At 50.9% G+C, this 24,186-nt stretch overlaps 1 protein-coding gene across 1 annotated transcript in view; it reads left to right on the top strand.

The window, feature by feature from the left end:
• Positions 1-3,679: 3,679 nt before the first annotated feature.
• Positions 3,680-24,186, top strand: part of LOC144611183 (E3 ubiquitin-protein ligase HUWE1-like) — a 231,474-nt gene continuing 210,967 nt past the window's right edge. Inside the window, 1 exon segment of the mRNA XM_078430236.1 lies at positions 3,680-3,726. The gene's annotated coding sequence lies outside the window, so the exon portion shown is untranslated.

Raw genomic sequence — 24,186 nt, 5'->3', positions numbered from 1 at the left:
GAAACGTCACCCATTCCTTCTCTCCAGAGATGCTGCCTGACCCGCTGAGTTACTCCAGCTTTTTGGTGTGTATAGAAGTGTCAGAGCGAACTCACACACGCACGGTCCCACACCCCGACCCTCACACCGTTAAAGAAAGACACAAAATGCAGTGAAAAGCTTTTATGCTGCGTGTTATCCAGTCAGCGGAGAGACTATACATGATTCTGAATGCATTCAAGAGAGAGCTCGATATCTGAATGCATTCAAGAGAGAGCTGGATATCTGAATGCATTCAAGAGAGAGCTGGATAGAGCCCTTAAGGATAACAGAGTCAGGGGGTATGGGGAGAAGGCAGGAACGGGGTACTGATTGAGAATGATCAGCCATGATCACATTGAATGGCGGTGCGTACAGGCTCGAAGGGCCGAATGGCTTCCTCCTGCACCTATTGTCTATTACAATCAGGCCGTCCTGTACAGATCCAGGATAACGGGTCCCTCCCCTTTACCCTTCCTTACTCACTCTCTCCCTCCCCCTCCTCTCTCTCGCCCTCCCTCCCTCTCTCTCTCTCCCCCTTCTCTTCCCCTCCCCCTCCTCCCCGCTCCCCCTCCCCTCTCTCTTAATCCTCCCTCTCTCCCCCTCTCTCCCCCTCCCCTCTCTCTTAATCCTCTCTCTCTCCACCCTCTTTTCCCCTCCCCTCTGCCTCCCTTCTCTCCCCTCCCCTCCTTCTCCCCTTCCTCTCCTCCTCCCTCCCTCCCCTCTCTCTCTTCTCTTCCCCTCCCCTCTCACTCCCCTCCTCTCTCTCTCCCTCCTCCCCTCTCACACCCCCCCTGTCACTCCCCTCCCCTCTCACTCCCTCCCTCTATCCTCTCTCCCCTCACTCTCTCTCCCTCCCCCTCACTCTCTCTCCCTTCCTCACTCTCTCTCCCTCCCCTCTCACTCCCCCTCTCTCCCCTCCCCTCTGCCTCCCTCCTCTCTCCTTCCCCTTCTCTTCCCCTCCCCCTCACTCCCCTCCCTTCTGCCTCCCTCCTCTCTCCTTCCCCTCCCCTCCCTTCTCTCCCCTCCTCCTCCCTCCCTCCCCTCCCCTCTCTCTCCACTCTTCTCTTCCCCTCCCCTCTCACTCCATCCCTCTATTCCCTCTCCCCCCTCTCTCTCTCTCCCCCTCTCTCCTCCCTCCCCTCTCACTGCCTCCCTCTATTCCCTCTCTTCTTTCCCCTCTCACTCCCTCCCTCTATTCCCTCTCTCCCCTCCCCACTCACACCCCCCTCTCACTCCCTCCCTCTATTCCCTCTCCCCCTCCCCTCTCACTCCCTCCCTCTATTCCCTCTCCCCTCCTCTCCCTCCCCACTCACACCCCCACTCTCACTCCCCTCTCCCTCCCTCCCTCTATTCCCTCCCCTCTCACTCTCTCCCTCTATTCCCTCTCTCCCCTCCCCTCACCCCCTCCCTCTATTCCCTCTCTCCCCTCCCCACTCACACCCCCCCTCTCACTCCCCTCTCACTCCCTCCCTGTATTCCCTCTCTCCCCTCCCCTCTCCCTCTCTCCTCTCACACCCCTCCCTTCACTCCCCTCCCCTCACTCCCTCCCTCTATCCCCTCTCCCCTCACTCTCTCCCTCTCTCCTCCCACCCCTCTCACACCCCTCCCCTCACTCCCCTCCCCTCTCACTCCCTCTATTCCCTCCCTCTCTCCTCCCTCCCCTCTCACTCCCCTCCCCACTCACACTCCCCTCTCACTCCCTCCCTCTATTCCCTCTCTCTCTCTCCCTCCCTCACTCTCTCTCCCTCTCTCCTCCCTCCCCTCTCACCCCCCCTCTAACTCCCTCCCTCTATTTCCTCTCTCCCCTCTCCCGCTCTCCTCCCTCCCCTCTCACACCCCTCCCCACTCACACCCCCCCTCTCACACCCCTCCCCACTCACCCCCCCTCTCACTCCCCTCCCCTCACTCCCTCCCCTCACTCTCTCTCCCTCCCTCCCTCACTCTCTCTCTCCTCCCTCCCCTCTCACTCCCTCCCTCTATTCCCTCCTCTCTCCCTCCCTCCCTCCCTCCCTCTATTCCCTCTCCTCTCACTCCCTCCCTCTATTCCCTCTCCCCCTCCCCTCTCACTCCCTCCCTCTATTCCCTCTCTCCCCTACCCCTCTCACTCCCCTCCCCTCACTCCCTCCCTCTATTCCCTCTCACTCCCTCCCTCACTCCCCTCCCCTCTCACTCCCTCCCTCTATTCCCTTTCTCCCCTCCCCTCTCACTCTCACTCCCTCTCCCTCCCCTCTCTTCCCCTCTCCCTCACTCCCCTCCCCTCTGCCTCCCTCCTCTCTCCTTCCCCTTCTCCTCCCCTCCCTTCTCTCCCCTCCCCTCCTTCTCCCCTTCCTCTCCTCCTCCCTCCCTCCCCTCCCCTCTCTCTCCACTTTTCTCTTCCCATCCCCTCTCTCCTCCCTCTGTCCCCGCCCCTCTCACTCACTCCCTCTATTCCCTCTCCCCTCTCACTCCCTCCCATATATTTCCCCTCCCCTCTCACACCCCTCCCCTCCCACTCCCCTCCCCTCACTCCCTCCCTCTATTCCCTCCCCTCTCACACCCCTCCCCTCCCACTCCCCTCTCACTCCCTCCCTCTATTCCCTCACTCCCCTCTCCTCTCACTCCCTCCCTCTCACTCCCTCCCTCTATTCCCTCCCTCTATTCCCTCACTCCCCTCCCCTCTCACTCCCTCCCTCTCACTCCCTCCCTCTATTCCCTCCCTCTATTCCCTCACTCCCCTCCCCTCTCACTCCCTCCCCTCTCACTCCCTCCCTCTATTCCCTCCCTCTATTCTCCTCACTCCCCTCCCCTCTCACTCCCTCCCCTCTCACTCCCTCCCTCTATTCCCTCCCTCTATTCCCTCACTCCCCTCCCCTCTCACTCCCTCCCCTCTCACTCCCTCCCTCTATTCCCTCCCTCTATTCCCTCACTCCCCTCCCTTCTCACTCCCTCCCTCTATTCCCTCCTCTCTCTCACCCTCCCTCCCTCTATTCCCTCACTCCCCTCCCCTCTCACTCCCTCCCTCTCACTCCCTCCCTCCCTCTCACTCCCTCCCTCTATTCCCTCCCTCTATTCCCTCACTCCCTCCCTCTATTCCCTCCCTCTATTCCCTCACTCCCCTCCCCTCTCACTCCCTCCCTCTATTCCCTCCCTCTATTCCCTCACTCCCCCTCCCTCTCACTCCCTCCCTCTATTCCCTCCCTCTATTCCCTCACTCCCCTCCCCCTCTCACTCCCCTCCCCTCTCACTCCCTCCCTCTATTCCCTCCCTCTATTCCCTCACTCCCCTCCCCTCTCACTCCCTCCCTCTATTCCCTCCTCTCTCCCTCTATTCCCTCCCTCTATTCCCTCTCTCCTCCCTCTCTCTCTCCCCTCCTCACTCACTCCCGTCCCTCTCTTCCCTCCCCATTTCATTCCCCACACTCAACCCATTCACTCCCGACGTCGCGACGCAACACCCCCCCCCCCCCGCTTTACGCCCGGCGCGATGACGTTTGCTCCATACGCCCGACGTCCGCGACGCGTCGCTCTCCCCTTCAGCCCGACGCCCCAAACGCCTGACGTCATGAGTCTGCTCCCGGCGCGACGATGCTTACCTCCTTACGCCCGGCGCGATGACATCTCTCCGCCCGACGCGATGACGCCAACCCTATTACGCCCGACGCGATGACGTCCACTCCGCCCGCCGTCATCCGGGCACTGCGGCGGGAACAGGGCCGACGTCGTTCAGGTGAGAAGATTTCCCCCCCTCCCTCCCTCCCTTCACACACTCACTCCATCCCTCTCTCCCTCCCTCCCTCCCCCCTCCCCCTCTCCCCTCACACACTCCCTCCACCCCCTCCCTCCCTCCCCTCTTCCATCCCTCCCTCTCTCCCCTCACACACTCCCCATCCCTCTCCTCACACACTCACTCCCTCCCCTCTTCCATCCCTCCCCTCACACACTCCCCCACCCTCCATATCCTCCCTCCCCTCTATATCCACCCTCCCCTCCCCCATAGCCCCCCTCATATCCCCCCTCCCTCCCTTTCCACATATCCCCCCTCCCCTCCATATTCCCCTCACCCCCATATCCCCCTCCCCTCATCCATATCCTTCCCCTAATCCCCATCCCCATATCCCCGCTCCCCTCCCCATATACACTCTCCCCCTCACATCCCCCCTCCATATCCCCCCTCATCTCATCCCATCCCTCCCCTCAATCCCGTCCCTCCCCACCCATATCCCCCTCCCCTCACCATATCACCCTCGCCTCACCATATCCCCCTCCACTCCCTATATCCCCCCTCCCCATAATCCCCCTTCCCTCCCCCCATTTCCCCCCACCCCTATCCCCCCCATATCCCCCCTCGCCTCCATATCCCCCCTCCCCTCATCCCATCCCTCCCCTAATCCATATCCCTCATCCCCATTTCCCTCCTCCCCTATCCCCCCCATATCCCCCCCTCGCCTCCCCCCATTTCCCCCTCCACCCATTTCCCCCCTCCCCTCCACCCATTTCCCCCCTCCCCTCATTTCCCCCTCCCCCATTTCCCCCTCCCCTCCCCCATTTTCCCCTCCCCCCATTTACCCCCTCCCCTCATTCCTCCCCTCCCCTCCCCATCTCACTTTTCCCTCCCCTCATTTCCGTCCTCCCCCCATTTCCACTCCCCCTCCACCCATTTCCCCCTCCTCTCCACCCATTTCCCCCTCCCCTCCCCCATTTCCCCCCTCCCCTCCCCCATTTCCCCATTCCCCCTCCCCGCCCCATTCCTCCCCTCCCCACCTCATTTCCCCTCCCCCCATTTCCCCTCCCCTCCCCCCATTTCCCCCCCTCATTTCCCCCCTCCCCCCATATTCCGCCTCATTTCCCTCCCCCCCCCTCTCCCACACACACAGAGGAGGGAACACATGTGCAGGGAGTGCAAGATGGAAAAATAAAACACGTTGAGGGGAAATGAGAGGGAAAAAAAAACCCGGTTTAATTTGGTTTGCCATTAACTCCCCCCCCCCCAGACCTTTATTTATCACCACAAACCTTCCTCCCCCCCCCCCCTCATTTCTCTCTCTCTGGTTTTCAAACACCCGCTGGAGATGAGTTTGGGGAAGGAGAAAGACTTGTGTTTAATGATATTTCACTGTGGGGAGGGAGAGAGGGAGGGAGGCCGCCATTTTATGATTTTTTTCTCCCTCCCCCTCTCTCTCCTTCCCTCCCCTTTCTCTCTCCTTCCCACTCTCTCTCCTTCCCTCCCTCCTTCCCTCCCTCCCCTTCCCTCCCTCCCCTTCCCTCTCTCCTTCTCTCCCCTTTCTCTCTCCTTCCCTCCCTCACCTTCCCTCCCTCCCCTCTCTCTCCTTCCCTCCCCTCTCCTTCCCTCCCCTCTCCTTCCCTCCCTCTCCTTCCCTCCCCTCCCTCCTCCCTCTCCCCCTCCTTCCTCCCCTCCCTCCCTCCCCCTCCTTCCCTCCCTCCCTCTCCTTCCCCTCCCTCCTCCCCTCCCTCCCCTTCCCTCCCTGCCCTCCCTCTCCTTCCCTCCCTGCCCTCCCCTCCCTCTCATTCCCTCCCTCCCTCCCTTTCCACCCTCCCCTCTCCTTCCCTTCCTCCCCTCTCCTTCCCTCCTCCCCTCTCCTTCCCTCCCTCTCCTTCCTTCCCTCCCTCCCTTCCTTCCTCCCTCTCCTTCCTTCCCTCCCTCCCCTTCCTTCCCTCCCACCCCTTCCTTCCCTCCCTCCCCTCTCCTTCCCTCCCTCCCCTCTCCTTCCCTCCCTCCCCTCTCCTTCCCTCCCCTCCCCTCTCCTTCCCTCCCTCCCCTCTCCTTCCCTCCCCTCTCCTTCCCTCCCCTCCCCTCTCCTTCCCTCCCTCCCTCTCCTCCCTTCCCTCCCTCCCCTCTCCTCCCTCCCTCCCTCCCCTCTCCTCCCTCCCTCCCCTCTCCTCCCTTCCCTCCCTCCCCTCTCCTCCCTTCCTCCCCTCCCCTCTCCTCCCTTCCCTCCCTCCCCTCTCCTCCCTTCCCTCCCTCCCCTCTCCTCCCTTCCCTCCCTCCCCTCTCCTTCCTTCCCTCCCCTCTCCTTCCTTCCCTCCCTCCCCCTCTCCTTCTTTCCCTCCCTCCCCTCTCCTTCCTTCCCTCCCCTCCCCTCTCCTCCCTCCCCTCTCCTTCCCTCCCTCCCCTCTCATTCCTTCCCTCCCTCCCCTCCTCTTCCTTCCCTCCCTCCCTCCCCCCCTCTTCCTTCCTCCCCTCTCCTTCCCTCCCTCCCTCCTCCCCTCTCCTTCCCTCCCTCCCTCCCCTCTCCTTCCCTCCCTCCCTCCCCTCTCCTTCCCTCCCTCCCTCCCCTCTCCTTCCCTCCCTCCCTCCCCTCTCCTTCCTCCCCTCTCCTTCCCTCTCCTCTCCTTCCCTCCCTCCCCTCTCCTTCACTCCCCTTCCCTCCCTCCCTCCCCTTCCCTCCCTCCCTCCCCTCTCCTTCCCTCCCTCCCTCCCCTCTCCTTCCCTCCCTCCCCTCTCCTTCCCTCCCTCCCTCCCCTCTCCTTCCCTCCCCTCTCCTTCCCTCCCCTCCCTCCCTCCCTCCCTCCCTCCGCTCCCTCCCCTCTCTTCCCCTCCCTCCCCTCTCCTTCCTCTCCCTCCTCCCTCTCCCTCCTCCCTCCCCTCTCCCTTCCTCCCTCACCCTCCCTCTCCTCCTCTCCTCCCTTCCCCTCCCTTCCCCTCCCTCCTCCCCCTTCCCTCCCTCCCTCCCCTCCCTTCCCCTCTTCCCTCCCTCCCTTCCCTCCACCTCCCTCTCCCCTTCCTCTCCTCCCTCCTCCTCCCCTCCCCTCCCCCTCCCCCTCCCTCCGTGTGTCTCTATGGGCTGGGTTCAAACTTCTGGCCACAATCTGACCTCTTTTCCTCATTTCCTTTCCCCTCCCCTTTTGCTCTTTAGTTAAATAAGGGGAAATGTGTCCCTTTTGACCCGTCCCCTCGTGTTTTCATTCTCTCCAAGGTGGGTGGTTTGATATATTTCCCTCTGTGTGTGTGGATGGTGTGAGAGAGGGAGGGAGAGAGAGAGAGAGGGAGAGAGGGAGAGAGGAGAGAGAGGGAGAGGGAGGGAGGGAGGGGGGGAGGAGGGGTGGCAATCTAAGCCTTGGGCCTTGTGCTGGGACTGACTAAGCACCAAGGAGCTAAAAACCCTTCCGCCACATCCTCCCCCTGTGTGTCTCTCTCTCTCTCTCTCTTTGCAAATTAAGCCAGGCCTCTTGCGTTTGCAAAAGGGAAAAATAATTTTCAAACCTGTGTCCCAGAATCGTTGTGCATTCGTTTTAATCTGCAAATATCTGACCTCCCCTCTCTGTAAAGAACCTTGTCTGTGTTGTATCTAATTCCAATGGCGAAACAGGCTCTCAGAAGGTAACGAAAACGAAATTAAAAATGCTCGGTTGAACGTGTGGGAGGGGGTGGCTTTCAATTCCAAAATGCTTTTTCTTTTTCGAGGGGCTGGGGAAGAGTGTGTCACAGAATTTGCACAGGTTTTCGAGGGAGGGTTTTGCCTTTACTCAGTTCTATTTTAAAACGAGAGAGCATGGTGTGGATTTTGTGCAATCGAGAGCATGCAATTAATTTTGTATAAAAGAGAGCGTGCGGTTAATATTGTAGAGAGAATATAGTTTTTATTTAAAAAAGAAGCATGCAGTTAATTTTGTAAAGAGCATGTAGATTTTATTAAAAAGGTAGCATGTAGTTAATTTTGAAAAGAGAGCATGCAGATTTTATTTAAAAGAGCATGCAGTTAATATTGTCGAGAGAATATATTTTTTATTTTTAAAAAGGTAGCATGTAGTTAATTTTGTAAAGAGGAAGCATGCAGATTTTATTTTAAAAGAGAGCATGTAGTTAATATTGTAGAGAGAATAGTTTTTATTAAAAAGGTAACGTAGTTAATCTTGTAAAGAGAGAGCATGCAGATTTTATTTTAAAAGAGAGCATACAGTTAATATTGTAGAGAGAATACAGTTTTTATTAAAAAGAGAAACATGCAGTTAATTTTGTAAAGAGCATGCAGATTTTATTAAAAAGGTAGCATGTAGTTTTTATTAAAAAGGTAACATGTAGTTAATCTTGTAAAGAGAGAGCATGCAGATTTTATTTTAAAAGAGCATACAGTTAATATTGTAGAGAGAATACAGATTTTATTAAAAAGAGAACATGCAGTTAATTTTATTGCAAAGAGCGAGCATGCAGATTTTATTTTAAAAGAGTGCATGCAGTTAATTTTATTGCAAAGAGAGAGCATGCAGATTTTATTTTAAAAAAGAGCAAACAGTTAATTTTGTAAAGAGAGAGCATGCAGATTTTATTTAAAAAGAGAACATGTAGTTAATATTGTAGAGAGAATAAAGATTTTATTATAAAGGTAGCATGTAGTTAATTTTGTAAAGAGAGCATGCAGATTTTATTTAGAAAGAGACAAGCAGTTAATATTGTAGAGAGAATACAGTTTTCATTAAAAAGAGACCATATTAATTTTGTAAAGAGAGAGCATGCAGATTTTATTTAAAAGAGAGCATGCAGATAATATTGTGGAGAGAATACAGATTTTATTTTAAAAAGGTTGTATGTAGTTAATTTTGTAGAGAGAATAAGGTTTCTATTAAAAAGAGAGCATGTTAATTTTGTAAAGAGAGAGTGCAGATTTTATTTTAAAAGAGAGTTAATATTGTATAGATAATACAGATTTTATTGAAAAGAGAGCATGCTATTAATTTTGTAAAGAGAGAGCATGCAGATTGTATTTAAAAAGTGAGCATGCAGTTAATATTGTAGAGAGAATACCGATTTTATTAAAAAGGTAGCATGTAGTTAATATTGTAGAGAGAATACAGTTTCTATGAAAAAGAGAGCATGTTAATTTTGTAAAGAGCATGCAAATTTTATTAAAAAGGGCATGAAGTTAATTTTGAAAAGAGAGAGCATGCAGATTTTATTTTAAAAGAGAGCATGCAGTTAATATTGTAGAGAGAATAAAGATTTTATTAAAAAGAGAGCATGCAGTTAATTTTATTGCAAAGAGAGCATGCAGATTTTATTAAAAAGAGAGCATGCAGTTAATTTTATTGTAAAGAGAGCATGCAGATTTTATTTAAAAGTGCATCCAGTTAATTTTATTGCAGAGAGAGCATGCAGATTTTATTAAAATAGAGCAAGCAGTTGGTTTTATTACAAGACTTGCAGTTAATTTTATTTAAAAAATAGTGAGCCTCCAGTTGAATTTATTAAACGAGAGGCAGCATCCACATTGTTTTATTGAGTGCATACAGTTAAAAGGGAGAACATGCATTTGATTTTAATTGAAAGAGAGGAAACTGGCAGTTGATTTTATTGAAAGAGGGAGCATTATGTTGATTCACTGGAGTTTAGAAGGATGAGAAGGGATCTTATAGAAACATATACAATTATAAAAGGACTGGATGCAGGAAAAATGTTCCCAATGTTGGGCGAGTCCAGAACCAGGGGCCACACACAGTCTGAGAATAAAGGGGAGGCCATTTAAAACTGAGGTGAGAAGGAACTTTTCCACCCAGAGAGTTGTGAAATTGTGGGATTCTCTGCCACAGAGGGCAGTGGAGGCCAAATCACTGGATGGATTTAAGAGAGAGTTGGATAGAGCTCTAGGGGCTAGTGGAATCAAAGGTTTTGGGGAGAAGGCAGGCACGGGTTACTGATTGTGGACGATCAGCCATGATCACAATGAATGGCGGTGCTGGCTCAAAGGGCCATTTTCTATCTTCTATGTTTCTATGTAAAAAAAGAGAGCACTTGGTCGATTTAAAAACAGGGGGACCATCTTTCCTGAGATTTTGATCCCCTCGTTCCTGAGGTTTTATGGATTGCTTGCTGCAGAGTTTATCACAGATAGGTTGGAAAAGGAAAAATCTTTAAAGAAGTTTCTCCTGAGAGTCTTTGAATTTAGCAGTTGTGGGAGATGTTTCTGCAAAAGAAAAGGCTGATTTGCCTCTCAAATTGCTGCGAAATCTTGTGCTTTTTCAATAAAAACCATCCCGATAAGCATGTAATACGCTATTTTGAAGAAAAAAGTGCTTGATTTTAAATGTTTTAGATTTACCTTTGAAACTGGTATTTGCTGTCATGTAAGTTTTGATATAAGATTTAATATCTTTTGATGAAGATATTGCATGAGTGGATTTAAAGTTTTCTTCCCCCCCCCCCCCCACCCCCCAATATCTTATTTTATTGCTTTTAAATGTAAAATTGGGGTTTTCCAAATCAGATAATTGTTCAGAGGTGCAAGATACATGGTTTTATATGCTGTTGTTACCATGTTCTTGAGTTGCAGTCATTAAGGTGAAAATTGGTTGGATTTTTAATGATGCATGGATTTATTAATTGTCAAAATGTTGGAACAGTGTTCAAAGATCATAAAGTACCCCAGGAACTTTCCCCTGCGACCGCAGGAGATGAAACACCTGTCCCTTTACCTCCCCCCTCGACTCCATCCAAGGACCCAAACAGTCTTTCCAGGTGAGGCAGAGGTTCACCTGCACCTCCTCCAACCTCATCTACTGTATCCGCTGTTCCAGGGGTCAACTTCTCCGCATCGGCGAGACCAAGCGCAGGCTCGGCGACCGTTTCGCTCAACACCTCCACACCACCAACCTGATCTCCCGGTGGCTCAGCACTTTCTGTCCTGGGCCTCCTCCATTGTCAGAGTGAGGCCCAATGCAAATTGGAGGAACAGCACCTCATATTTGACTTGGATAGTTTACACCCCAGGGGTATGAACATTGACTTCTCTAACTTCAGATAGTCCCTGCTTTCCTCCTCTATCTCCTCCCCCTTCCCAGTTCTCCCACAAGTCTTCCTGTCTCCGACTACTCCTATCTTTGTCCCACCCCCTCCCCTGACATCAGTCTGAAGAAGGGTCTCGACCCAAAACGTCACCCATTCCTTCTCTCCCGAGATGCTGCCTGACCCACTGAGTTACTCCAGCATTTTGTGTCCATCTTCAAAGATCATCATCTTTTTTAGCTCATCAAGATCATGGAAGTATGAATGTTTACTGATGTAACTAAGACCAAATGATAACAGAATTCCATCGTATATTTTATTGCTGCTACAAGCACCTAAACTTTTTATCTCGCGCCCCTTGAAAGCAACAAATTCAGACATTTTGAACTTGGGTGCATTTGAAGTGTGTGAGAAATGCTTTTGAATGGGCCAAGCCTGAGTTTAGAAGGATGAGAGGGGATCTTGTTGAAACATATAAAATTATAAAAGGACTGGACAAGCTAGATGCAGGAAAAATGTTCCCAATTTTGGGCGATTCCAGAACCAGGGGCTAAGAATAAAGAGGAAGCCATTTAAAACTGAGGTAAGAAGGAACTTTTCCACCCAGAGAGTTGTGAACTTGTGGAATTCTCTGCCACAGAGGGCAATGGAGGCCAAATCACTGGATGGATTTAAGAGAGAGTTAGATAGAGCTCTAGGGGCTAGTGGAATCAAGGGATATGGGGAGAAGCACGGGTTACTGATTGGAGTTGATCAGCCATGATCATAATGAATGGCCGTGCGTACAGGCTCGAAGGGCCGAATGGCCTCCTCCTGCACCTATTTTCTATGTTTCTATGCAAGCCTGTTTTGAAGCATATTGTTTTACGTTGTAGGAAAGACAGAAAATGCTGTCGGGACTCAGCGGGTCAGGCAGCATCTCTGGAGAACGTGGATAGGTGTCGTTTCAGGTCAAGACCCTTCTTAGAAACATAGAAACATAGAAAATAGGTGCAGGAGTAGGCCATTCGGCCCTTCGAGCCTGCACCGCCATTCAATATGATCATGGCTGATCATCCAACTCAGTATCCCGTTCCTGCCTTCTCTCCATACCCCCTGATCCCTTTAGCCACAAGGGCCACATCTAACTCCCTCTTAAATATAGTCAATGAACTCGCCTCAACTATCTTCTGTGGCAGAGAATTCCACAGATTCCCCACTCTCTGTGTGAAAAAAAGTTCTCATCTCGGTCCTAAAAGACTTCCCCCTTATCCTTAAACTGTGACCCCTTGCTCTGGACTTCCCCAACATCGGGAACAATCTTCCCGCATCCAGCCTGTCCAACCCCTTAAGAATTCCAGCGAGTACAAGCCGAGTCTATCCAGTCTTTCTTCATATGAAAGTCCTGCCATCCCAGGAATCAATCTGGTGAACCTTCTCTGTACTCCCTCCATGGCAAGAATGTCTTTCCTCAGATTAGGAGACCAAAACTGTACGCAATACTCCAGGTGTGGTCTCACCAATGCCCTGTACAACTGCAGCAGAACCTCCCTGCTCCTATACTCAAATTCTCTCGCTATGAATGCTGAATTCTTCAGGCTGATTCAGACTAATTTCATCAGACTACCCACTCCAGTCTGAAGAAGGTCCTGACCCAAAAAGTCACCTATTCCTGTGGAGGAAGGAATTATAAATTCTGAAAAAGTGTCTCGACCCGAAACGTCGCCTCTTCTCTCCAGAGATGCTGCCTGTCCCGCTGAGTTACTCCAGCACTTTGTGTTGTCTATCTTCGGTTTAAACCAGCATCTGCAGTTTCTTGTGTAGGAAAATAACTGCAGATGCTGGTACAAATCGAAGGTATCACAAAATGCTGGAGTAACTCAGCGGGTCAGGCAGCATCTCAGGAGAGAGGGAATGGGTGACGTTTCGGGTCGAGACCCTTCTTCAGACTGATGTCAGGGGGGCGGGACAAAGATAGGATGTAGTTGGAGACAGGAAGACAGAGGGAGAACTGGAAGGGGGGGGGGAAAGAGGAACAGAGGAATTATCTAAAGTTGAAGTCAATGTTCATACCGCTGGGGTGTAAGCTGCCCAAGCGAAATATGGGGTGCTGTTCCTCCAATTTGCGCTGGGCCTCACTCTGACAATGGAGGAGGCCCAGGACAGAAAGGTCAGACTGGGAGGGGGAGTTGAAGTGCTGAGCCACCGGGAGATCAGGTTGGTTAAGGCGGACTGAGCGAAGGTGTTGAGCGAAACGATCGCCGAGCCTGCGTTTGGTCTCGCCGATGTAGAGAAGTAACCTTGCCGGTGTGGGGAGAAAGTGACTCATCTTGTACCCCGAGGGATGCTAGTTCAACTGCAGCAGTTCAGTAGACAATAGGTGCAGGAGGAGGCCATTCGGCCCTTCGAGCCAGCACCGCCATTCCTGCCCTCTCCCCATACCCCCTGACTCCACTATCCTTAAGAGCTCTATCCAGCTCTCTCTTGAATGCATTCAGAGAATTGGCCTCCACTGCCTTCTGAGGCAGAGAATTCCACAGATTCACAACTCTGACTGAAACAGTTTTTCCCCATCTCAGTTCTAAATGGCCGACCCCTTATTCTTAAACTGTGGCCCCTGGTTCTGGACTCCCCCAACATTGGGAACATGTTTCCTGCCTCTAACGTGTCCAACCCCTTAATAATCTTATACGTTTCGATAAGATCTCCTCTCATCCTTCTAAATTCCAGTGTATACAAGCCTAGTCGCTCCAGTCTTTCAACATATGACAGTCCCGCCATTCCGGGAATTAACCTAGTAAACCTACGCTGCACGCCCTCAATAGCAAGAATATCCTTCCTCAAATTTGGAGACCAAAACTGCACACAGAGTGACAGTCCCATCTCAAGTGCAATCACTGTTGCCCATCAAACACGAGTCTTGTCTACGATACCCACTTTCTGCAAGTTTAGTGTGCCTGTCTTTCGTTTGGAGATGAAGTGTGGATAGAGTTGACAATAGACAATAGGTGCAGGAGTAGGCCATTCGCCCCTTCGAGCCAGCACCGCCATTCACCGTGATCATGGCTGATCATCCACAATCAGTACCCCATTCCTGCCATCTCCCCATACCCCCTGACTCCTCTATCATTAAGATCAGTCTAAATCTATCATATTTCACAAAATGCTGGAGTAACTCAGCAGGTTAGGCAGCATCTCAGGAGAGAAGGAATGGGTGACATTTCGGGTCTTGATCTGAAGAAGGGTCTTGACCCGAAACTTCGCCGATTCCTTCTCTCCTGAGATGCTGCCTGACCTGCTGAGTTACTCCAGCATTTTGTGAAATAAATACCTTCGATTTGTACCAGCGTCTGCAGTTATTTTCTTACACTCCTGAATCTATCATATGATCAGTCTGAAGAAGGGTCTCGACCCGAAACGTCACCCATTCCCTCTCTCCTAGATGCTGCCTGACCTGCTGAGTTACTCCAGCATTTTGTGATACCTTCGATTTGTACCAGCATCTGCAGTTATTTTCCTACACTATTTGCCGCTATCCTTAAGAGTTCTATCTAGCTCTCTCTCAAAAGCATCCAGAGAATTAGCCTACACTGCCTTCTGAGGCAGAGAATTCCACAGATTCACAACTCTCCGAGTGAAAAAGATTTTCCTCATCTCCGTTCTAAATGGCCGACCCCTTATTCTTAAACTGTGTGTGGCCCCTGGTACTGGACTCCCCCAACAACGGGAACATGTATCCTGCCTCTAGCGTGTCCAATCCATTAATAATCTTGTATGTATCAATAAGATCCCCTCTGATCCTTCTAAATTCCAGCGAATACTAGCCCAGTCGCTCCATTCTTTCAACATACGACAGTCCCGCCATCCCGTGAATGAACCTGGTGTGGCTACGCTGCACGCCCTCAAAAGCAGGAATGTCCTTCCTCAAATTTGGAGACCAAACCTGCACACAGTACTCCAGGTGTGGTCTCACTGACGTGGAGAGGATGTTTCCACTAGTGGGAAAGGAATAGTTGATGTTTGTCGGCACTGGGCCTGTACTCGCTGGAGTTTAGAAGAATGAGGGTAGGACCTCATTGAAACGTATTGAATAATGAGTGGCCTGGATAGAGTGGGTGTGGAGAGGATGTTTCCACCAGTGGGAGAGTCTGGGACCAGAGGGCACAGCCTCAGAATTAAAGGCCGTTCCTTTAGGAAGGAGATGAGGAGGAATTTCTTTAGCCAGAGGGCGGTGAATCTGTGGGATTCTTTGCCACAGACGGCCGTGGAGGCCACAAGTCAGTGGATGTTTTTAAGGCAATAGACAATAGGTGCAGGAGGAGGCCATTCGGCCCTTCGAGCCGGCACCGCCGTTCAATGTGATCATGGCTGATCATTCTCAATCAGTACCCCGTTCCTGCCTTCTCCCCATACCCCCTGACTCCGCTATCGTTAAGAGCTCTAGCTAGCTCTCTCTTGAATGCATTCAGAGAATTGGCCTCCACTACCTTCTGAGGCAGAGAATTCCACAGATTCACAACACTCTGACTGAAAAAGTTTTTCGTCATCTCAGTTCTAAATAGCCAACCCCTTATTCTTAAACTTTGGCCCCTTGTTCTGGACTTCACCAGAGATAGATAGATAGGCAGAGATAGATAGATAGATTCTTGATTGGTCCGGGTGTCAGGGGTTATGGGGAGAAGGCAGGGGACTGGGGTTGAGAGGGAGAGATAGATCAGCCATGATTGAATGGTGGACTAGACTTGATGGGCTGAATGGCCTAATTGTGCTCCTATCACTTATGAACTTATAATCAGGTCAACTAATTTCGTTGTACTCGTTGCAATGACAATAAATGAATATTATTATTATTATATTATTATTATATCAGTAGAGAGGTGGAAACAAATTACCGATTGACAGCGTTAGTTTGGAACTGCACCGGTTAATTTAATTTAAGTTAATTTAGAAATTGAATAAGATACTTTAGGGTGGCGCAGCGGTAGAGTTGCTACCTCACGGCGCCAGAGACCCGGGTTCGATCCTGACTACGGGTGCGAAATCAAGGGTCTGCTCTAGATGTCAACTTCTCTACATCGGCGAAACCAAGCGCAGGCTCGGCGATCGCTTCGCTCAACACCTGCGCTCGGTCCGCATTGACCAAACTGATCTCCCGGTGGCCGAGCACTTCAACTCCCCCTCCCACTCCAACTCCCCCTTCCATTCCCAGTCTGACCTTTCTGTCATGGGCCTCCTCCAGTGCCATAGTAAGGCCCACCGGAAATTGGAGGAACAGCACCTCATATTTCGCCTGGGCAGCTTGCAGCCCAGTGGTATGAACATCGACTTCTCCAACTTTAGATAGTTCCTCTGTCCCTCTCTTCCCCTCCTCCTTCCCAGATCTCCCTCTATCTTCCTGTCTCCACCTATATCCTTTCTTTGTCCCGCCCCCCTGACATCAGTCTCGACCCATAACGTCACCCATTCCTTCTCTCCTGAGATGCTGCCTGACCTACTGAGTTACTTCAGCATTTTGTGAATAAATACCTTCGATTTGTACCAGCATCTGCAGTTATTTTCTTATACTCTCTGACAACGGGTGCTGTTTGTACTGAGTTAGTACGTTCTCCCCTTGACCTGCGTGGGTTTTCTCCGGGTGCTCCGGTTTCCTCCCACACTCCAAAGACGTAGAGGCTTGTAGGTTAATTGGCTTGGTGTAATTGTAAATTGTCCCTCGTGCGTGTTGGGTAGTGCGTGTTGGGTAATAATAATAATAATAATGCATTTTATTTATATAGCGCTTTTCATATACTCAAAGACGCTTTACAGAGATTTAGAGAACATGGGGAAATGAATAAATAGATAAATAAGTAAATAAGTAAACGAACAGAGAAAGGAGACAGAAGGTGAGGTGACCTTCAGTGGTTGAAGGCAGTACTGAACAGGTGAGACTTCAGCGATGTTTTGAATGTGGTGAGTGTGGAGGAGTCTCTAACGGTTTGGGGTAGTGAGTTCCATAGGGTGGGAGCAGCGATGGAGAAAGCCCTGTCCCCCCCAGGATCTGAGTTTGGTCCGGATGTGGGGGGGATAGGAGATTGGCAGCAGCAGAGCGGAGGGTGCAGGTGGGAGTGTGCCTGTGGAGGAGGTCGGTCAGGTAGGATGGGGCCAGGTTATGGAGGGCTTTGTAGGTTATGAGGAGGATTTTGTACTGGATTCTCTGGGGGATGGGGAGCCAGTGGAGTTTGTAAAGGACGGGGGTGATATGGTCACGGATCGGGGTGTGGGTGAGTAGACGGGCAGCGGAGTTTTGAATTTATTGAAGTTTACTGATGATTTTTGAGGGTGCGCCTTAGAGGAGGCTGTTGCAGTAGTCCAGACGGGAGGTGATGAAGGCGTGGATGAGGGTTTCTGCAGCTGTGGAGGAGAGGGATGGACGGAGACGGGCAATGTTTTTGAGGTGGAAGAAGGCTGTCTTTGTGATGTGTTTGTCGAAGTTGCTAGTTTGCATGTAGTCGGTGGGCCGAAGGGCCTGTTTCCGCAAAAACAAAATTGGAAAAGCTGTTTGTCTGAAATTGTTGAACTCGTTAGAAAGTCGAAGGCAGAAGTGTGTCAAATCAGGGGAAGAAACTGTTCCATCACCAAAAAAACAATCTGCAGGTAACATCTGTGGGGTAGGAGATGGTCAGACAACGTTTCTGTTTTGTTTACTGTTTATTGTCAGGTGTACCGAGGTACAGTGAAAAGGTTTTGTTGCGTGCTATGCCTACGTGGCGGCGCCTAACGGCAGCGGCTGACTAGCAGTCTGTCCGTCTTTTTTTTGTTGAGTGTCGGTGTTGGGATGATTTTTATATATATTTTTTTGGTTGTGTATGTGTGGGAGGGGGTGGTGGTGTGTGGGTGGGTGGGTGTGGGGAACTTTTCTCTTCCTCACGGCGCGGGGTGCGGCTCGGCTGCGGGGCCTAACATCCCCCGGTGCGGCTCGGCCGCTGGACTTTACATCCCGGTGCGGCTTGGCCGCTGGACTTACATCGCCCGGTGCAACTCGGCTGCGGGGCTTAACACCGCCCGGTGCAGCTCGGCTGCGGGGCTTAACACCGCCCGGTGCAGCTCGGCTGCGGGGCTTAACACCGCCCGGTGCAACTCGGCTGCGGGACTTAACACCGCCCGGTGCAGCTCGGCTGCGGGGCTTAACACCGCCCGGTGCAACTCGGCTGCGGGGCTTAACACCACCCGGTGCAACTCGGCTGCGGGACTTTACATCGCCCGGTGCAGCTCGGCTGCGGGGCTTAACACCGCCCGGTGCAACTCGGCTGCGGGACTTAACACCGCCCGGTGCGGCTCGGCTGCGGGACTTAGCTGCGCAAGGCTTGGTCGCGGGCCTTTCATCGCCCGGTTCGGCCGCGAGACGTTTCAGCGCCCGGTGCGGGGACTGTGCGGGTCGGTCGGGGACGAGCTGTCTGTCCGTGGGCGTGGGGAAGAGAGGGCAAGTTTTGTTGCCTCCATCACAGTGAGGGGGTGTTTGGAGTCACTGTGATGGACGTTTGTGTTGGGGTTATGTGTCTTGTGTTCTTTTTTTTTTCTATGACTGCTATGTAGTTTCGTTCGGTACTTCGGTACTGAACGACAAATAAAGCTCTGTTATACTGTTATCCAGCCAGCAGAAAGACAACACATGATTACAATCGAGCCGTTTACAGTGTGTATGAATAACGTTTAGGGCAAGGTCAAGCCAGCAAAGTCACATCAAGGATAGTCCAAGGGTCACCAAAGAGGTAGATAGTAGTTCAGCACTGCTCTCTGGTTGTGGTAGGACGGTTCAGTTGCCTGATAACAGCCGGGAAGAAACTGCCCCTGAATCTGGAGGTGTGCGTTTCCACACTTCTGTACCTCTTGCCCGATGGGAGAGGGGAGAAGAGGGAGTGACCGGGGGTGAGACTGGTCCTTGATTCTGCTGCTGGCCTTGCCGAGGCAGCGCGAGGTGTAACTGGAGTCGAAGGCAGACACAAAATGCTGGAGTAGGACGGTTCAGTTGCCTGATAACAGCCGGGAAGAAACTTTAGAAGGATGAGAGGAGATCTCATCGAAACGTATAAGATTATTAAGGGGTTGGACACGTTAAAGGCAGGAAACATGTTCCCAATGTTGGGGGTGTCCAGAACCAGGGGCCACAGTTTAAGAATAAGGGGTCGGCCATTTAGAACGGAGATGAGGAAAAACTTTTTCAGTCAGAGAGTTGTGAATCTGTGGAATTCTCTGCCTCAGAAGGCAGTGGAGGCCAATTCTCTGAATGCATTCAAGAGAGAGCTGGATAGAGCTCTTAAGGATAGCGGAGTCAGGGGGTATGGGGAGAAGGCAGGAACGGGGTACTGATTGTGTATGATCAGCCATGATCACATTGAATGGCGGTGCTGGCTCGAAGGGCCAAATGGCCTCCTGCACCTATTGTCTATTGCCATGATCACATTGAATTGCGGTGCTGGCTCGAAGGGCCGAATGGCCTACTCCTGCACCTATTGTCTATTGTCAACTCTATCCACACTTCATCTTCGTCTATTGTAGCAGCTTACTGAAACGTTTTTGCTGTTGGGTTACACAGTGTTGGCTGTGTGGTCATTGCCGATGAAAGATGCAAGAGGTAGTAAAGATGTCTTTTGGCACAATTCCCTTCCTGAGTTAGGGAATTGAGTCCAGAAGTCTGGTGTGATATGTTGCATAGAAACATAGAAAATAGGTGCAGGAGTAGGCCATTCGGCCCTTCGAGCCTGCACCGCCATTCAATATGATCATGGCTGATCATCCAACTCAGTATCCCGTACCTGCCTTCTCTCCATACCCCCTGATCCCTTTAGCCACAAGGGCCACATCTAACTCCCTCTTAAATATAGCCAATGAACTGGCCTCAACTACCTTCCGTGGCAGAGAATTCCACAGATTCACCACTCTGTGTGAAAAAAAACGTTTTCATCTCGGTCCTAAAAGACTTCCCCCTTATCCTTAAACTGTGACCCCTTGTTCTGGACTTCCCCAACATCGGGAACAATCTTCCTGCATCTAGTCTCTCCAACCCCTTAAGAATTTTGTAAGTTTCTTTAAGATTCCCCCTCAATCTTCTAAATTCCAGCGAGTACAAGCCCAGTCTATCCAGTCTTTCTTCATATGAAAGTCCTGCCATCCCAGGAATCAATCTGGTGAACCTTCTCTGTACTCCCTCTATGGCAAGAATGTCTTTCCTCAGATTATGAATGTCTTTCCTCAGATTGCAGATGTACAAGGCATTGGTGAGGCTTCACGTGGAGCATGGTGTTCGGTTTTGCCCACCAAGTTATAGGAGAGATGCCATTGAGCTGTATAGAGTGCAGAGAAAATCTACGAGGATGTTGCCAGGACTCGAGCGTCTGAGCCGAAAGGAGGGCAGCTCAGTGGCGCAGCGGTAGAGTTGCTGCCTTACAGCGCCGGAGACCCGGGTTCTATCCTAACCACGGGTGCTGTCTGTATGGAGTTAGTACGATCTCCACGTGACTGTGTGGGTTTTCTCCGGGTGCTCCGGTTTCCTCCTACACTCCGATGATGGGCAGGTCTGTAGGTTAATCAGGCATGTGAATTTTCCACGTTTCCACGGATTTTAAAATCCTTTTTCCGCGCTTTTTGCACGATTTTTCACTTTGCCAAAATCGCGTTCACCAACGGCGAAATCGGTTACATATATTTAAATTGTTTTTTATTCACAAATTGCTGGAGTAACTCAGCAGGTCAGGCAGCATCTCGGGAGCGAAGGAATGGGCGACGTTTCGGGTCAAGACCCTTCTTCAGACTGATGTCAGGGGGGCGGGACAAAGGAAGGATATAGGTGGAGACAGGAAGATAGAGGGAGAACTGGAAAGGAGGAGGGGAAGAGAGGGACAGAGGAACTATCTAAAGTTGGAGAAGTCGATGTTCATACCGCTGGGCTGCAAGCTGCCCAGGCGAAATATGAGGTGCTGTTCCTCCAATTTGCGGTGGGCCTCACTATGGCACTGGAGGATGCCCATGACAGAAAGGTCAGACTGGGAGTGGGAGGGGGAGTTGAAGTGCTCGGCCACCGGGAGATCAGTTTGGTCAATGCGGACCGAGCGCAGGTGTGCAGCGAAGCGATCGCTGAGCCTGCGCTTGGTTTCGTCGATGTAAATAAGTTGACATCTAGAGCAGCGGATGCAATAGATGAGGTTGGAGGAGGTGCAGGTGAACCTTTGTCTCACCTGGAAAGACTGTTTGGGTCCTTGGATGGAGTTGAGGGGGGAGGTAAAGGGACAGGTGTTGCATCTCGTGCGGTTGCTGGGGAAAGTGCCCGGGGTTGGGGTGGTTTGGGTAGGAAGGGACGAGTGGACCAGGGAACGGTCTCTGCGGAACGCAGAGAGGGGAGGGGATGAGAAGATGTGGCCAGTGGTGGAGGTGATGGAAATGTTGGCGGATGATTTGTTGGATCCGCTGGCTGGTGGGGTGGAAGGTGAGAACGAGGGGGCTTCTGTCCTTGTTGCGAGTGGGGGGAGCAAGAGCGGAGCTGCGGGATGTAGAAGAGACCCTAGTGAGAGCCTCATCTATAATGGAGGAGGGGAAGCCCCGTTTCCTGAAGAACGAGGACATCTCTAAATTGTTTTTGCAATAATCTGCTTCTTCGGTTTAAATTCTGTATTGCGTGTTTATCGAGATTTTAAATTCCCCGGTTGCTGTGGTGAGATTTGAATCTTTGGTCCAGGCTCCTGGATAACGAGCCCATTAACTTAACCACTGTGTAAGAAAATAACTGCAGATGCTGGTACAAATCGAAGGTATTTATTTCACAAAAATGCTGGAGTAACTCAGCAGGTCAGGCTGTATCTCAGGAGAGAAGGAATGGGTGACGTTTCGGGTCGAGACCCAATCCTTCTCTCCTGAGATGCTGCCTGACCTGCTGAGTTACTCCAGCATTTTGTGAAACTTAACCACTGTGCTACACATCCCAACAGTAGTTAACCTTACCCCAACCGCACTGTGCGACCCAAACCAGTAAACAGTAGTTAACCGTACCACAACTCACTGCCCAGGAGCAAGCCAAAATCCATCACAGTATGTCTGCAAAAATATAGTGTTAAGGTAGACACAAAATGCTGGAGTAACTCAGCGGGTCAGGCAGCATCTCGGGAGAGAAGGAATGGGTGACGTTTTGGGTCGAGACCCTTCTACAGACCTAAACGTCACCCATTCCTTCTCTCCCGAGATGCTGCCTGACCCGCTGAGTTACTCCAGCATTTTGTGTCTACCTTCGATTTAATTTGAGGAAGGACATTCTTGCTATTGAGGGAGTGCAGCGTAGGTTCACTAGGTTAGTTCCTGGGTTGGCGGGACTGTCATACGATAAAGGACTGGAGCGACTGGGCTTGTATTCACTGGAATTTAGAAGCATGAGAGGGGATCTTATAGAAACATATCTTAGAGAAACATCTCTCCTGAGATGCTGCCTGACCTGCTGAGTTACTCCAGCATTTTGTGTATAAAATTATTAAGGTCAGGCAGCATCTAGGAGAGAGGGAATGGGTGACGTTTCGGGTCGAGACCCTTCTTCAGACCCTGCGTCACCCATTCCTTCTCTCCTGAGATGCTGCCTGACCTGCTGAGTTACTCCAGCATTTTGTGATACCGTTGATTTGTACCAGCATCTGCAGTTATTTTCCTACACTAAAATTATTAAGGGATTGGACACGCTAGAGGCAGGAAAACATGTTCCCGATGTTGGGGGAGGTCCAGAACCAGGGGCCACAGTTTAAGAATAAGGGGTAGGCCATTTAGAACTGAGATGAGGAAAAACCTTTTCACACAGAGTTGTGAATTTGTGGGATTCTCTGCCTCAGAAGGCAGTGAAGGCCGATTCACTGGATGTTTTCAAAAGAAAGTTAGATAGAGCTCTTGGGGCTAGTGGAATCAAGGGATGTGGGGAGAAGGCAGGAACGGGGTACTGATTATGGATTATCAGCCATGATCACATTGAATGGCCGTGCTGGCTCGAAGGGCCGAATGGCCTGGTCTTGCGCCTATTGTCTGTGTATCTAAGAATTTTTCGGACTGAGATGAGGAAGAACTTTTTTCACTCAGGGAGTTGTGAACCTGTGGGATTCTCTGCCACAGAAGGCAGTGGAGGCCTATTCCCTGGATGTTTTCAAGAGTTAGATTTAGCTCTTGGGGATAACGGAATCAAGGGATATGGGGAGAAAGCAGGAACGGGGTACTGATTGAGGATTGTAGATACAAAATGCTGGAGTAACTCAGCGGAACCAGCATTTTTTTTCCTTCTAACAAATCGTGTAATTTTGGTATGAGTCAGGTTCAGAATAATCCTGCCTCCACGTGAATAGTAACTTGTTTCCCAGGTTTTTCCGTAAAAATTGTACATGGAATTTTAAATCTTGTCTTGCGTAGCATTTCACCATAGCGCATTTTTAGTTTTGGAGATACAGCACGGAAACAGGCCCTTCGGCCCACTGAGTCCGCGCTGACTAGCTATCACTGTACAATAGACAATAGGTGCAGGACGAGGCCATTTGGCCCTTCGAGCCAGCACCACCATTCAATGTGATCATGGCTGATCATTCTCAATCGGTACCCCGTTCCTGCCTTCTCCCCATACCCCCTGACTCTGCTCTATCTAGCTCTCTCTTGAATGCATTCAGAGAATTGGCCTTCACTGCCTTCTGAGGCAGAGAATTCCACAGATTCACAACTCTGACTGAAAAGGTTTTTCCTCATCATCTTTTTCCTCATCCCATCCCGACTACGGGCGCTGTCTGTACAGAGTTTGTACGTTCTCCCCGTGACCTGCGTGGGTTTTCTTCCTCATCTCAGTTCTAAATGGCCTACCCCTTATTCTTAAACTGTGGCCCCTGGTTCTGGACTCCCCCAACATTGGGAACATGTTTCCTGCCTCTAACGTGTCCAACCCCTTAATAATCTTATACATTTCGATAAGATCTCCTCTCATCCTTCTAAATTCCAGCGTATACAAGCCTAGTCGCTCCAGTCTTTCAACATATGACAGTCTCGCCATTCCGGGATTTAACCTAGTAAACCTACGCTGCACGCCCTCAATAGCAAGAATATCCTTCCTCAAATTTGGAGACCAAAACTGCCCACAGTACTCCAGGTGCGGTCTCACTAGGGCCCTGTACAACTGCAGAAGGACCTCTTTGCTCCTATACTCAACTCCTCTTGTTATGAAGGCCAACATTCCATTGGCTTTCTTCACTGCCTGCTGTACCTGCATGCTTCCTTTCAGTAACTGCTGCACTAAGACACCAAGATCTCGTTGTACGTCCCCTTTTCCTAACTTGACACAATTCAGATAATACTCTGCCTTCCTATTCTTACCACCAAAGTGGATAACCTCACACTTATCCACATTAAACTGCATCTGCCATGCATCCGCCCACTCACCAGTACACTAGTTCTATCGTACACGTCAGGGACAATTTCCAGAGGACTTGTGGC

Source organism: Rhinoraja longicauda, chromosome 39 (assembly GCF_053455715.1).
Source record: "Rhinoraja longicauda isolate Sanriku21f chromosome 39, sRhiLon1.1, whole genome shotgun sequence".
Taxonomy (NCBI): Eukaryota; Metazoa; Chordata; class Chondrichthyes; order Rajiformes; family Arhynchobatidae; genus Rhinoraja; species Rhinoraja longicauda.
This window is presented reverse-complemented; position numbering and strand designations above follow the sequence as displayed.